This window comes from Notamacropus eugenii, chromosome 3 (genome assembly GCF_028372415.1).
Source record: "Notamacropus eugenii isolate mMacEug1 chromosome 3, mMacEug1.pri_v2, whole genome shotgun sequence".
Taxonomy (NCBI): domain Eukaryota; kingdom Metazoa; phylum Chordata; class Mammalia; order Diprotodontia; family Macropodidae; genus Notamacropus; species Notamacropus eugenii.
This window is the reverse complement of record NC_092874.1, coordinates 337,749,428-337,765,469: the sequence shown is the minus strand read 5'-3', so window position 1 is coordinate 337,765,469 and position 16,042 is coordinate 337,749,428.

Sequence of the window (16,042 nt, the reverse complement as noted above, 5' to 3'; positions counted from 1 at the left end):
CAATAAGCATTATAAGAATGATAAGAAGAAATGGAGCAAGAGATAAAAATGAAATTATAATGAAAATTAGAGTTTGTGTGGAAAAGTTAGAGTAGGATATATAGCTTAAAACAGATTGTGGAAAACTTTGCCCCAATAGTGGACTCCATGAAAAATATTATGAAGCATTAATGAAGTGTTAATCACTACGTGAGGGAAAAAGGCACAAGAGAAACAGTAAAAGTAATTTAAGGCAACTACTAGAAAAATCACCTGACCTAGAAATATTCTTCTTTGTAATCTTAGGAAACAAAATTTTAGTTTTCTGAAATTTCCAACCAAGGACAAACTGAGAGAGTTTTTCCTCAGACCCAAACCTTGTCTAGATACTTAAAGACCGGAATTTCAGGGCATAGGTTTCACTTGGGATCATGTCACCTTGGGAACTCAATAAACTTACAAGTTCTCAACTTGAACTGCCCCTAAAATACTAGAATAATGTAATACTCAATACCCTGAGACATTTCCTCTAGAAGTTCACAGAATCCACCCCTAATATAAAATCCAAAGCCAAGAAAGAAGCTGGAAGAATGAGTAAATTTTTAAAATGTATGTTTTGATAACTCTCTTGGAATATAATGTTTCCCTTGATTTCCTATATATATTATTTTACACATTTAAAATTATTATTGAGAAGGGTTCTAGATGCTTCAACAAACTACCAAAGATATCTATAAAATTTTTAAAACAAATAAAAAATTAAGAACCCCTTCTATAGACTAATCTCCATGACATTTAGAGAATGTTCCCTGAGAATTAGAGTATAAAAGATGGAGGACCTCAGGCAACCCCTGAAGGAGCATTGGGAATATATACCTATGAAAGTTAAAAAGTCTCTGCTGTCCATAAGCTCACATTTTAAGTGGGGGAGACAGCACATCTAGGAGGGTTCAGTTGTGAGGCAGATGGAGGGGCCCAGGGATTCTGAAGGTTCAGCTATAAGACAGATGGAAAGGCCTCTAGGCCCTTAAGGCACATTGGCAGTTCAACACTCAGTGCCTGGGGCTATGAAGGGTATAGTGGCATAGCAGATGGTAAAACCTTTCACCTTCCTGGGTAGAGAGCAAACCTCCCCTTCCCCCCTTCCCATGCCCTTTCCTTTTAATGTAGGGGAGAATTCAGAGTACCTGCCTGGCTAATGTCCCTATAAATACAAAAAGGTTGGGTGAAGGACAACCATGGAGCCTTCTTTCTACTGGGTCAACGGGATGGAGATTTAAGACATAATTATCTACAGCCTTCCTCTGATCTCAATGTTCCTAATCACTACCCAAAAAGGAAAGATATTCTAATATGATTTGTTCTTGAAAAACCCAGGGTGGCTCTCAATGATTAATACTTCTTTAAGTCATCATAAACTGAATTATTAATTTCGTGTCAGAATTTTACATAAAAATTCTGGCTTGTTAATCCATAGCAAAGAATTCATATTCTCCCCCTTTTTGAAAATGGGGCAACTTTCCCATTCCCCATCAGAAAATGATTTTGAATGCATAAAACAAAATACATAAGAGCCCACAATAATATTATTAATCATAGTGATAATAGCTGGTGTTTATACAGTACTTTAAGTTTAATAAAGGGCTTTATACATGTTATATCTTTTGAATATTTTAAAACAACAACCCTTCAAAGTAGGTACTATTATTCTTATTTTAAAGATGAGGAAACCAAGGCTGAAAGAGGTTCTAACTTGCCCGGGGTTGCAAAGCTAGCAATTATCTGATGCTGAATTTGAATTCAGTTCCTCCTGACTACAAGTCCAGCACTGGATGAAGTAGCAGAAAATTATGTTGAAATTAAGCTATCAAAAGATTTTTTTAAAAAAGTTAACCCAGGTTAAGAACCTCTGGTTTAGAGGGTGTTTTTCCCTCCAAGTCACTAAATCCTCAGCATTCTTAAGTCAATATAAAAATAAAAGTCTATGATTCGGTGGCACTAATTCCACCATTAAGTGTGATTTTCTTAACAGTGTTAGTGTATAAATGAAGTGTTGTAAGTGAAATTGCTATTAATTTGCATATTTGCTTCCCTACTTATTTGCTGTGCCACTTGCTTAAGGCATTGTTTTATGGTATTATTGTTTCATAATACTGCACTTTCATTTAATGAGTACACACTTTTGAAGCCAAGACAGACATATCTACTCTTTGATGCTTTGCATAGTTCCTGACCCGAGATAAGACCTTAATAAATGTTTCCTTTCTTCCTCCTTCCTTCAGAGTTCTAGGGTACCCTAAGGAGTTTTGCTCCTTACATCTTTACTGCAAAAGGTTCAATTTCCCAAGGGTTTGATTCCATTCCCCAGTCCATTGCTGAGTGCCAGTAACTTCCACTCCCATATCCCTTATCTAATTCATGCCAACTACCCTTTTCCAAAGGGTTTATTTACTTTGGAGGTATAGCAAAAACAAATATAAAAATATCCCCCACCACACACACCTCCAGGAAACAGTCTTAGCTCAACTCCTACATAACATTGGTCCCATCAAATTCACTTCCAGACTAGGTATGACTGATGGAGGAATCCTCATCTCAGCTATCCTAGGCTGGGTCCCAAAGGTCTTTCTTACTTCTCAGGGTATGCCTGGCTGGCTACAAAATTCAGAAAAATCTGGAACTCTGGGGTGCTACAGTGCCTTCCTGAAATTTCAAAGATTGAAGACTCTAATCCTTCACATGAAGCACAAAAAAAAAAAAAATCAGAGGCCAAAAAGTAAAGATGTTTCACAGTGTCACATGGCATCAGAGGAGAGAAGACCTCTGCTCTTATTGTACTGTCCACCAACAAAGGGCATGAATGAAAAAGTCAGTGAGATCCCACAAAAATGAAGCTGAAGAATTTTAAGCAAATAGAGCAGGCTGGAGCTTACTCAGCCTTTTTGAAGACAGTTCTGGCTTTGAAGCCAATAGGAAAAGGCTCCTTTTAACCATACAGATAGCATGCCAGAACTACAATCTTTCCCAGATACTTCCATTTCATATCATCCTGACTCTCCTAGAAGCAGCATTCTCACCCTCTCCCCATGGGAAGTTGCATCGGCCAAGCAAGCTGATCTGCAACTGCACCAAACCTCAGTTACATGTATAATACCTCTGAATTATTGTTTGTTAAATATTGTCATCATAGATCAGTCTCTGGAACCTATAGAGAATAATTTGCTTGGCAACTATTGTGATGCTTTTGAGTTAGAAATTCACAAAGGTTTTCCAATTTTAGAAGTAAATGAGAGAATAAAAAGAAGTCTAACAGTGGTGGAACACTTTGGCTGAAGAAAGGACCACTAGATACTTCCACTCTAGTTCCACTTAAAAGTCCCCTCTCCAGGGGTGACTTTCACTCTACTTGACACCCTGAAGTTCCACTGTCCTATCTGGTGACTATCTTTTCTGGCTAACTATTTCAGAAAGACTCCAGCCATGTTTCTCTTTACCACCTACTCCCTGGCCATCTTCTTGACAGCCTGCCAACAGCCAACTACTTTTCTGGGTACATGTAACCTTTTTAATACAACTGCTGTTCAGTACTGGAATAATGGTCAAATTGTTCTACTCCAAGGTATTGCTTTATGGCCATGCCCATCATCCCTTTAACTATCAAGAGCAAAGTATTCCTTTCCCATCACCACTCTCCTACACCTTGTGTCTCACCATGTTAGACTATAATCTCCCTGGAGGACAAGGATTATATTTTTTTGTTGCATTTATATCCCAAATGCTTAGCAAGGTGTTTGGCATACAATAAGCACTTAAATTTTCTTCTTTCCTTCTTTCTAGTCATTGAGGTTTCTTGGAAACTTGTCCTAGGAGCGGAACAATGTGAAGGAAAAGTTGCCCAATGCTCTTTCTCTTACTTTTCTTTGCAAAGACTCCTCCTCCCACCAGAACATACTTGGATCATTTTGTTTCTCTGTTTCTTTTTGATCCAGATTCATTTCATACTTTCATTGCTTTGGTGAAGCCACAGTAACAGGTATCAGTAAAAATTTCTTTGATTCAGCTCAAATCCCTAGCTGGTGATCCCCACAAACTAGAAAAAGAAGTTTCTCTTTCTCTGGGAAGCCAACCATAACCTTTCCCTCAGCTGTTTTTGAGCAAATGAAATGAAAGTAGACCAGTAATGAATTAGGTTAACCACAGTTTTATCTTAATGCCAACTTTTAAAATCTCGGTGGTCAGAATGTAAAATGGGCTTTAAAGAAATAGGTGTAAGCTTAGAAGCAGACAGATAACTCTCCTGGGAGGGAGAGGGAAAAGAGGAGAGTGTCATCATTCCCCATTTGGCTAACCAGAATAGCGACAACGTTTTCTGCTATGGCTCAATGTGGCCCCTTATCATTCAACTATATTCTTTCCCTAGCATCTTACCTCCCAGTCACTGGGAGGCAGCACTGGTGGCAGCAATAACATCAGGGGTGGCACTGATTATCCTGCCAACTCATCCTATCTTCTCAGTCAAGTCAGAGAGAGAATGTAAATCTTTCCTCCTTCCAGTTGCTCCCAGGATTGGGTATAGAAGTGGTTGCAGGGAATTGGGGTAGGTCTTTTGCTTCCACAAACCCACAAGGTTGTGATTTCTCTTGTTTGTTGTTGGCAGCAGTACATTTTTAGGTCCCCTTAAGGGAGGCTTGGACATTTTTTACCTCTAGGGAAATTTAGCCTTTTCCCTCCTGTAGGGGCAAGAGGACAAGGGGAATGTGTCTTCTTGGAGCAGTCACAAGCTCTAAATAGTCTTTAGATCAGAATAACTTCCTGAAAGCATTCATCTCAGCTGTACTCTATCTCCTTGTATAGAGAGGATGAGGACTGCAAAAGGACATTATAATGACATTGAAAGGGAAGATCAAAGAAGTTTGAGGTTGTAAAGTAAGTCACAGCAAGGTCAGGACTGCAGATTTCACTCAGTTCTCTAGAATTATCCAATCTATTGGATCAGAAACACTGACAATAGAAAATAGCTCTGGAGCACTAAACTATGCACCATATTTTGAGGAAGAAAGGTCAGGGAATTGAAATTCAGGGGACCCAGCAGAAAGGATACTGAAGGGATTCTTTCAGTTAGGAATAAAATATAGTTCACCTGTTCACTTGTGAGAAGTGTCAAAACTGGGTCTCATTGCAAAAAGACATGGTTCATCTGTGTGTAGAACAGAAGCTCCCTATGCCAGAAAAGAAATCTCTTCTTGGGATTAGCCTGAAACTAGGTCCATATACCAGACAGAGAAACACTTTCTGGGGGCAAGATTGAGGTCATATTTCACATATCTGAGAGATATTGCTTACCTAAGTTAGAAAATTTCTCTAGAAAAAACCCATGTGCTCCTAGGAAATAACCATAGGGAGTTTGAATTACCCATGTGTCAGAAGCATTATGGAATTAGCAGGTGTCTGACCTAGGAAAGAGAATGAATTATTGAGGAGCCTCAGAAGACCATCTTTGGGGTTTGTAAGAGTTTCGAGGTCTGTGAAGCCTGAAATTACAAGGTGGACTTGTTCACAAAAACTAAAGGAGGATTAATGTAGAGGGGAAACAACTTTGGTTGTTTGGTACATTTATTTATGCTATATTTTAGCAGAGAGGAAGAGAAAAGCCCCTTGACTTTATAATATGTATGATAAAAAAGGACAGAAAGTGATAGAGCAACATTTAATAAAGAGGACTCATTCATATTGGACCAAGAATGCAGAGGCTTGACATATAATCAAATATAACAAGAATACATTTAGGTAACTGAAAACTTCAATGGAACTGACAAGTAGACAGAAACTTTATGTACATAATGGAGAACAATGACAAAGTTGTTAAGGATAATTCCCACTGGAAAACCCCATCTGTGAATAACAATGGAATGTGTGCTAGTGTGTGGACTATGGAGGAAAAAATCTGTGACAGATGCAAATTCAAAGGCAGAAGCCCTCTGAAACCTTTTTGATGGAGAGAATTATACATAGAATCTTTCCACTTGGAAATGGAAGAAGGAGAAGAAAACCTTCACGGCTTGATTTATAAACACCACCCTCAGGAGACAACCAGAAAGACAAAACTGTCTTCTGTTTCAGCTGTGAAGAAGATGGCCACACACAGGTTGGAAGCATTCATAAGAATACAGTACATGTGTAATAAACAGACAAATGCACAGATGAAGGAAGGAAGGAAGGAAGGAAGCAATGAATGAAGTTGAGGTGTATTGTACTAGCACTGGGAAAGTGAGATGGGGCATAAGGAGGTTTCCCTGGTCCTCCAAAAATAGTTAGCATGACCTCGTTATCAATTCCTTAGGGATCTACACCACCCAGATTTCTAATACTCCATATAGAGGTGATGGTGAAGACTGAAGATGTGGAATAGCCAGACAGTGAAGCAGAAAGGACCATTGTATTCCAGTCATTCTATAAAAGACATTTGAGGGGAAATAGCTTTATAATCTTTGAAAGGGCTTGTGCTTATCATAAAAACGATTCCTATCTAGGATACATCAGACTGAGCTTAACATTTCTAAATGAAGTTTTTGACAGTAACAGGACAATGTGTACTGTGGGATGTTCAGATTTACCACCTCTCAAAGGAGTGTCAGTCTGAAACTAACTCTAGCCTATTCCAGGTAAGGGGGAAATGCAATAAACTGCAAACTGGTACTCAATACTTGTATGGTTTGAATATCCATGCAACCTATGCAGAGGCCTACAGGAGATGAGAGGTGAGTGATGACAGTGAACAATATGGGAGCACTGGTTATTCAAACATCAGAAATGGATCATGAAAAAGTTTTATTATTTTCAATTCTACAATAATGGAATAAGGGAAGAAATGAATGAATAAAGCATTGTGCAAAGTGCTGTGCTAAGTGATGGGAATTCAAAATGAAAAGAAAGATAGCCTTTCGTCTCATGGAGCTCACATACAAAAGGGAGAGATAGTACATATGGAAGATCTTGATTCTGTGATGTACCAGCACTAGGAAGTTCAAAGATTAAGTATGGATCAAAGTTGCAGGTGTGGCCTGATCCAATGACATATTTTGGTCAATGCCAAATGAGATGGTGCTTGCCAGAGCTGGGCAGCAACACTAACCAACTATAATTTCAGCAAATGCTCTGGGTCAGGGGAAACTAATGTAGATGCAGATGCCCTGTCTAGCTCAGAAGAAAAATCTCCATAGATTCTGCATGTGACATTTCTAGTGCACACTGACATTTTCATCAGGAATGATGCCACAGGCTTTATACCATTTTTGCTAATGTTTGGACCAGAGCCATACCTACATATTTACAAGTGCTTTGGAGTCCCTGAAGTACATATCTCAGCTGAGAGAAAAACCGAAACAAGCTTGTCAGGTAGCTATAACTTCAGCAGAGCTATGAAAAAAACACAGTATGATGTATTCTTTCACTGTCAAGACCCTCAAGAAGGTGAGAGTTTTGCTGGGAAATCCTGGTGCTTGCAAGTTAGCTGATTGATAGAAAGATCCATGCCTTCTTGTGGAGAACTGGGCAACTTGCCTGTCTGCAGGGACTGGCAGGGGCCCCATAAAGACCATTCACCACAATCACTTATTGCCTTTGAGAAGGTTAGTTGGACTCCCTGATGAGCAGGTAGAAACTGATGAATAGTTACACAGCAGATTCCAAAGAAAAGTACTAGCTGTGCAAAGACTCTGAATCAGACAATGACTTAGAAATAGATATTCAAATTGAAAAAAAGAATTAGTCTGTTACCTAACAACCATGTCAAATGAGAAAGATGACTGCACCGAGAAAATAAAGACTTTTCCTGCCTAGAACTTCAGTCTTAGGGACTCTTAGGAAGCAGAAGTACCTCATACTGTATACTAGTCAGATTGAGCCTCCAAAAATTCAGATTTAGGGAGACAGGACTATGGTTCTTAGGAAGACTAGAATCCCTTTATATCATTTAATAGCTCAGGTATATGGCTGACACAGACTAGCAGGCAGCAAATTGACCGGTGGCTAGACTAGCACGATATAGGGAAAACTGAAAAAGTGATCATAGCTAGATGACAGCACTAATATTTACTACCAACATTTACAAATAAACAAATGTAAGTGCATGTGTTTATAGATGAATAGGTCAATTGCTGCATATTTTTGGTGTACTATTGTACCCTCTGGCTATTCATATATATTTGTGTCCATGTTAGTAGCCCACATGCACCATAGAGAAGTTAGTTCTTCTAAGCTGTCTCTCAGTATAACATTGTTGATACGCATGCTTTGTTAATCTGAGAAGACACTGATGCAGCTAGTACTTTTTTTGGCTGTTACGCATTTGTGCTTGTGTTCTATAGATAAGCAGGAACTGCTGTGATTCAGGTATGTAATTTAGACCTATCATCACTGAAGATGTCTGTCAAGTGATGCTTTACATTGTGTTACGCCATTTTAATGTATTGTTGATGAAGACTGGCTGTGAATGGAACCCCAAGGAGATTATCTAGGATGCTGGGTTAGGAAGATCCACTCATGAAGAGTCAGGGCTCATCAGATATGAAAGACTCCCTACTGCCCTATGAGTCAACACACCTTCCTTACTACATGTGTCTGCATCTCCATTTGGAAATCAGAGGAACTACTTCTACCTGAACCAAGGCTTACTAAAGATGCTTTCTATGCTATTTTTAAATGTTATCTTTTGTTAAATGTGAGTTGGTCTACAAATGCCTCAATTCATTTGTCTTGAGCCTGACCACTGGACAGGCTTGAATTGACAAGTCTAGAACAATCATTCAAGCTTACAGCCTGAAGCAGGAGAAAATCTAATTTCTCAGAGAAGATGCAGACTTTTCCCAGAAGTCCTCACCATTTTCAGTCTGGAGTCAATCTTCAAATTCTCCCCTAATCTATGTCAAGAAATCTTCTCTAGATGATTCTTTGTAGCACAGAGAATTCTAATACAACAAAAGGTAAAGAGGTAAGGAATGAGCATGCATAGCCACCATGCAAGGAAGCGTACCAGAGTTTTTATTTCTATAGATGAAGTCACCTCAGTGATAAACAGGAGGATACCACGAATATCATTAACTGGAACTAACTTTCAATTTGTTCTTATGTATGTTTTTTATTTTCAGATAAACAGGAGTTTAGTGGCCTCCCCATAACTAAAGATTTTCCAGTAAGGAATGATTGACCACTTGTTAAATGCATTAGGGAGGAAATTCTTGTCCAGATGAGAGCTGGACAAAATTATTTTTGTTTTGGTTTTTTCGGGTCTCTTTAGTAGCTCCATATTCCCAACATCAGCTTTTAACCAGGAAATTCACAGTGTTCTGTGAATTTAACACAAGAATTTTGAGCAAAAATTCAGAAGACAATTTAATAAGGATATGAAATTTGCCTCCCTTCTTTCTTACTTTTTTCTTTTTTTCTTTTTTCTTTCTTTTTCTTTTTAAATAATGGGAAACTATTGCTCCTTGGATTGAAAAAAAGTGATTTATTATAGGTATTAATGTTTCTTGCCAACAACTTTTGGCATTTTATGTCCTACTATTTGTCAGTCTTCTCTACTGACAGGACAATAAATTTCCATTACAACCCTATTCCAAGTTAATACACAGTTTATATATGTAGTCTTCATCTCTTTTCTACTGCAAAATGAGAGCATATTAAAATTTTTGTTCTGCAAAAGAACTTTCAAAGTCGATAATGAGACTTTTTGAAAGAGAAGGCAAAAACAGAGTTAGAAGGGGAAGCAAGGTTAAGAATAGCTTTAAGCTACCCTATGTATAAGAATTTATATAGGAGTAGCCTCAGCCTCAGGCTTCCTACTTTAAAGTTTTCCTCATACTGTTGAATCTCTTCTTTCTTTCCTTATAGACTTTCTTCAAATCAGAAATGATCAATTTTTGAAATATATTTGTATGTATACATATGCAATATATCTAGATATGCAAGTGTATGTACATATCGAATTGTATTATGTTATATTTGTTATATTTTGAGGCATTATGTTATATTATGTTGTTATGTTATGTTATATTATGTTATATCTGAAGTCACTTGGGTGGCTGCTACATGACATCCTGTTCAATGGGATTTTATTCATCTCATCCAGTGACTTGGGTACGTTTTAGATTCTTGTACAATTTAGATCCCCTTGGAATGGCCTCATAGAGGAAAGAATGGCCAAAGTTGATAGAGTATACCTTAAGACCTTTGGTAAAGCAGGGGAGGGAAGTAGAGAGGGGGTGTTGTAATTGCCAAAGGGGAAAGTGTATATCACTGTGTGAAGGCCAAGATAATCTCTTTGTTCCTGAGTGAGTCTCTGTATAAATACATAGAAACTTCGAGAGGAGAGAGGGGCAGGAAGAGAGGGTGCTTTAAACAAAGCTGATAAACCTCAGTAATGAGGAATCCCTTGTATTGCATGACATTCCTGGAGCTATGCACACTGCAAAAAGAGCTATAATCCAAGCCAGACAGAACTTTTGGGCTTCTCCCTGGTCTAATGGCAAACTCTCCTATTCCGCATCTTTGCAGGAACAAGTTGAGGAATTGTTATGCACATTTGAAACAACTGAACAACAAACCACAGCAGATCATGTGTCTATAAATGGAACCTTGCTGAAAATGCCCAGGGCTCTGTAAATCAATTTGGTTTTAAATTTTAATTTAATTTTTCAGTTAATAAGGACTTATTTTCTATCCTTGTCATATCAGTCATTCAAGAAAAAAAAAAACCCTAGCAATAAATATTAGTAGTAAAATAAAACAAATCCCCACATTGGCTGAGTCTAAAAATGTGTGTCAGTGGAAGAATCAACTCAGAGACATCTTAATTTGCCGTGATGGAGGGAGCAGAGAACTTCAGCGTCCACATTTCTGTGTGGATATACAAAGGAAAGAATGACTATCCATAATAACAATATTTGTTACCATGAATAATAATCCATATTATTGTGGATAACAACAATAGCTGGCATTTATATAGGACTCTTACATTTGCAAACCACTTTACAAACATTATCTCATTTGATCTTCACAACAACCCTGAGAGGTAGGCGGTATTATTAGTCCAATTTTACAGATGAGAAAGCTGAAGCAGATAGCATCTAAGTGATTTGACCAGCGCTGTTGTTGGTGAGTTTGTCCTTCGATTTTGAAGAAGACCATGATATCAGGGAAATGATGATATGACTTGCACTTGACTTTGTTTTGAGTGAGGGAGAGCTGTGCTGGTCACCATCCTCACTTTCTCCTCCTGAGCCATCTGGGTCCAGTGACCAGATATTCATCAGGATGACTGAAGATGACCCAGGATGCAATGGGAGACCTTGGTCTTTTTAGGCTGGCCTTTTCAGGTACTCACTTAGAGGGAGGTAATGCCCATTGAGTGAATAGGCCTCTTTAAGAAGGAGTCAGGGAATGGTCCTTTGAACAAAAGAAAAAAATAACTAAATCAAACTGGGAGGGAAACAGAAACTGTTACTATTGATAATCTCTCTAAGCCATCCGTTAAGTGGAGCCTGGGCAGGGACTTATTGTTGTCTAGTCTAAGTGATTTAATCAGGGTCACATAGCTAATAAATGTATGGGACTGGATTTGAGCACAGGACTTCCTGATTTCAAATCCACTACACCAAGTAATTCCATAAAAATCCCTGAAAGAGCTCAGCACAAGGGGATTGTCCTGTTAAGAATGTGTTGTATGAGAGAACTTAAATGTGTTCCCTCCTCTCTTCTCCTTCTCCCTCCTCCCCCCATGATTGCTTAGATGCTACATAAAGAATACAACTTCTGGGGCCATCCTCCCTATGCAGGTAGGTTCCATCCCTACTCAGAAACCCTAATTCTGTCATCCATCCCCTCCAGATCTGTCATGCCTTCTCTCCCTTCCCCTCCCCCAAGGAGCCTACATCTGTTATTCAGGAAGCTCAAAGAGTTAGGTACCAAATCCTTATTTACTCTTTTAGAAAGGTCTCTTACCATTTCTATAAACCATTGATTGCTTGTCCTGGTACAACTATGTCCAGGAGCATCCCCCTGAGGTGAGGTGCATATTAATCAGAGCTACAGGTCTGCAGAAAAGCTAGATGGCACAATAGATAGAGCGTTGCACCTGGAATCAGGAAGACTCATGTTCCTGAGTTCAAATCTGGCCTTAGATAGTAGCCCTGTGAGCTGGAGCAAGTCACTTATCCCCATTTGCCTCAGTTTCCTTATCTGTAAAATGAGCTGAAGAAGGAAATGGCAAACCACTCCAATATCCAAAAAAAACAAAAACAAACAAACAAATTAAAAAACAAAAGCATGCAGATCAGGTCATGTAGAATCTGACACATCTGGAACAACTGAACAACACAACTGGAGCAGATCATGCATCTAGAGATGGGACCTTGCTTGGAAATGCCCAGGCTCCTGTAAATCAATTTAGTTTTAAATTTTAATTTAATTTTTCAGCTAACAGGAATTTATATTCTCTCCCTTTCACCTCAGCCATCCAAGAAAAAAAAAATAAAAACAAAACCCTTGTAACAAACATTAACAGCAAAATAAAACAAATCCTCACATTGGCCAAGTCTAAAAAATGTGTCTCTCATTATGAATCTTGAGATCTCTCAGAAATAATAAAAAATTCTCTTCAGGTATTCTTTACACCTATTCTGGGTAATGAAATCACTTTATTTAATTTAAGTCAGTCCAATATGCTATGTTTTGTAATCTTCTATTAATGAAAAGCCAAATTCGGTCCAGCACCCTGCTGTGAGATGCTAGAAGCATCTCTGATGCATGACATGTAAGCCCCTTATGAAGAAGCCCACTACAGAACATTGCTAACGGAATGATGGATTCACCTTTGTGAGCTAGATGAATGAGTGGGGCACCAGTGCTTCCATAGCAAATAAAGCTGTTATTTTTCATCAATTGGCTAGCATAGCTGTTGCAGTTTAAACTGTGAGTCATACCATCATGGTCTTTTTTTTTTTTCACTTTTCTGTTCTTCCTGTTTGTTGCATTATATCTATTTAGATCCACAGCCTTCTTCTCCTTCTCAAAGAAATAAAGTGTTTTTTGTTCTCAAGCTGCAAAGTGATGTCATTAGTGTGAGGGCCCATCCATGGAGGATCATCAGTTCTGAGCTGGAAAAAGCCTTAGGGGCCAACCTGCTCTTTTTACAAATGAGGAAGTTGAAGACCAGAGAGGTTGTGACTTGCCCAGTAAGCGACAGAGCTAGGAACTGAACCCAAGTCCCCTAGCTCCAAATCGATCGTAGTTTGATGAAGATTGTAACCTTTCTATCAAGTAGATGACCCTCAGAGATTTCTGCGGACAAGAATAAAAAATGCCTTTTAAAACACAATGGGGAACCATTCTGTACCTAACTATGTTAGTTATCAGAAAACAACCACAGATACTGTTACCAAGAGCTAATCAAAGCCTTTCCAACTTGGCAGGATGACTTGAGCTCCTCTAGCACAGGCTTGCAAACTCAGGGTCACATCCACAAATCAATGAGGCATCAGAGAATGGACACTACAAGAGAGTGCTAGGCTCCTGTCCTTAGAGAATTAGCAGTTTACCTCACTCATATCCTACAGTATAAAAGAGACTGCACAGATGAAACTAATGGAAAAATACCAATGAGCTGAATAGTGTGGAGAACATACAATAGGATGCTAACGATGTTAAAAAAAATTTCGTGATTACTCATAGTTCAACCAAAGAACTGTGAGTAGAAAAGTCATGAAGCTAAATATAGCTCTTAAATTGGCCTTTAAAATGATTTTTATATCACCTTCTGTGTTTCTATGTTTGGACATTTGCTTTTGCAACATTAAAAAAACTAAATTAGTCTATAGACCTCTTGTATTGAAATAACTCCCTTTGTGGTTTCAATGAGGGCCTACAAGAATTATAGTAAGCTTGTGGTCACCCAAAGTTTCACTCCTTTGACTCTTTTGGCCCCCAAGATCAGGTTTCCTGATTACCCTAACACCTTAGACCACTCCATTTAGTATGCCCTTGTGTGGATTGTCCTTAAAAAAGCAGAAGGAACATTTCAGGGACACTGTGATTGGAGAACATCTTGACGAGAGATGGCAAAGACATGACCTAGGGAAAAATAAATTAGGTTGAGTGTGCTTTTTCTCTTGTCTTTCTTCACCTTTCCTTCTAAACCTCCATCCATCCTGTCTTCCCCATCCCACTCCACCCCACTCTTTTCTATGTATTTCTTGCTAGATGATTTGGTAAATAATCTATTTTAAGCTAATCTATCCTTAGCTATTCTAAGCTAAGTGGTTGAAAACATCTGAAGGATATTTGCAGTTAAGTGGGGACATTTGGGAACCCAGAGCATTAATCCAAGTGTTGAGGTTTAGGGTGCTCTGGACCCCAAATACTAACCTGCCTGAATATCCTGCCTGAATGAATTCGACCCAAGCCTTCTTTCAGTTAAAGTAAAATAAGTTCATTAAAGATCCACCATATTGAGTAGACTCTTAAGGAATCTGAGCATTTGTATCTCTGGCAATGCCAGCGGGTCAGATTGAACCTCGAGCCTTTGTAACTCTAATGTAAGCAGGCTAGATAGAAATTGAGTATTTGTGACACTTGTATTGACAAGTGGGCCAGAAGGACTCTGAGCCCCTTCATGAAGGCAAGGTGGAACTTACATGCAGAAAGACTGAGGGAAGAATCCAGGGGTGGCCAAGTAGTCTGGGGGAGTAGGGGTTCCAGAGATAGTCTTGATGGGAGTTGTCCGTAGCCTGGGGTGTCAAGAGGTAGAATCTTGGGAAGATCTTGATGGAAATGACCAGTATCCTGGGGTTATTAGAGGTCAAATCTAGGGAGGATCTTGATGGGGGTGGCCAGTAGCCCAGAGAATGGGATTTTGATAGGATCAAGGGTAAGAAGTAGGGGAAGGAACTCTGGAGGTAACAGAGATTTGGCCATAGGGATAAAGAAAAGCTAATGGCCTGGAGGGAAAGCTAGATCCAGTGGGGAAGATTCAAGGAGAGTTCAAGGAGGTTTCCTGAGCCTATACCCCATCACAAGGTAATATATTTTAATATATTTTAGTGATACATTTTATATTCACTTTACCTTTCTTTGCATATATAACTTTTCTCCCTTTCTGCCCAGCAAGGCATGCCTTATAAGAAAGAAAAGGAAAGAAAATAGGCAGAAGGGAAAAACATTTCAGCAAATTAAACCAAGTTGATCAGTCAAGTTTGACAGTATATATATGGTCTAACTTCCATAATCCGCCACCTCTGCAATGAACAGAAGGAGGCACGTTTCTTATCATTTGCTGTGTTTCTATCCAGTCATTTTTTGCTACAGTTCTACCCCACCCTCCAACAGGACCACCAGAGACCCTGACTGCAAGGATCTATAATTGTCAGTTCTGCTCTTCCTATGGCCTTGTGTCACTATCTTCAATAAATATTCCTTAAGTATCTGCTAAATGTCAGGGCACTATGTTAAGCCCTAGGGATACAAAATGAATAAAAAGAAAAATCCTTGCCCTCAAGAAGCACACAGTCTTCTGTGGGAGACAATAAGCAAACACTTTAAAAAAGCAAGTGATTTACAGGATAAAATCAGAAAAAAACTAGAGAATGCACAATGAAAAGGCTATCAAATTGACCACTCTTCTGCAGATATTATGTCAGTGGACTCCTGAATTGTGCTGTCTTGGTGACTTACCAGATCATAACTCCTTTCCTGATTGCCACTGATCTATATGAGTTACACCCTCCACCCAGACCCCATTAAAATGTTAACTCATTGAGGATAGGACTGTGTTCCTTTTGTATTTGTATCCTCATTGTTTAACACAGCGTTTAGCGTTAAGTGGGACAGCCAGGTGGTATAGTGGATAAAGCACCAGTGCAGGAGTCAGGAGGACCTGAGTTCAGATCTCACCTCAAACACTTGGCACTCACTAGCTGCGTGACCTTGTGCAAGTCACTTAACCTCAATTGCCTCATCCTGGGTCATCTCCAGTCATCCTGATGAATATCTGGTCATTGGATTCAGATGA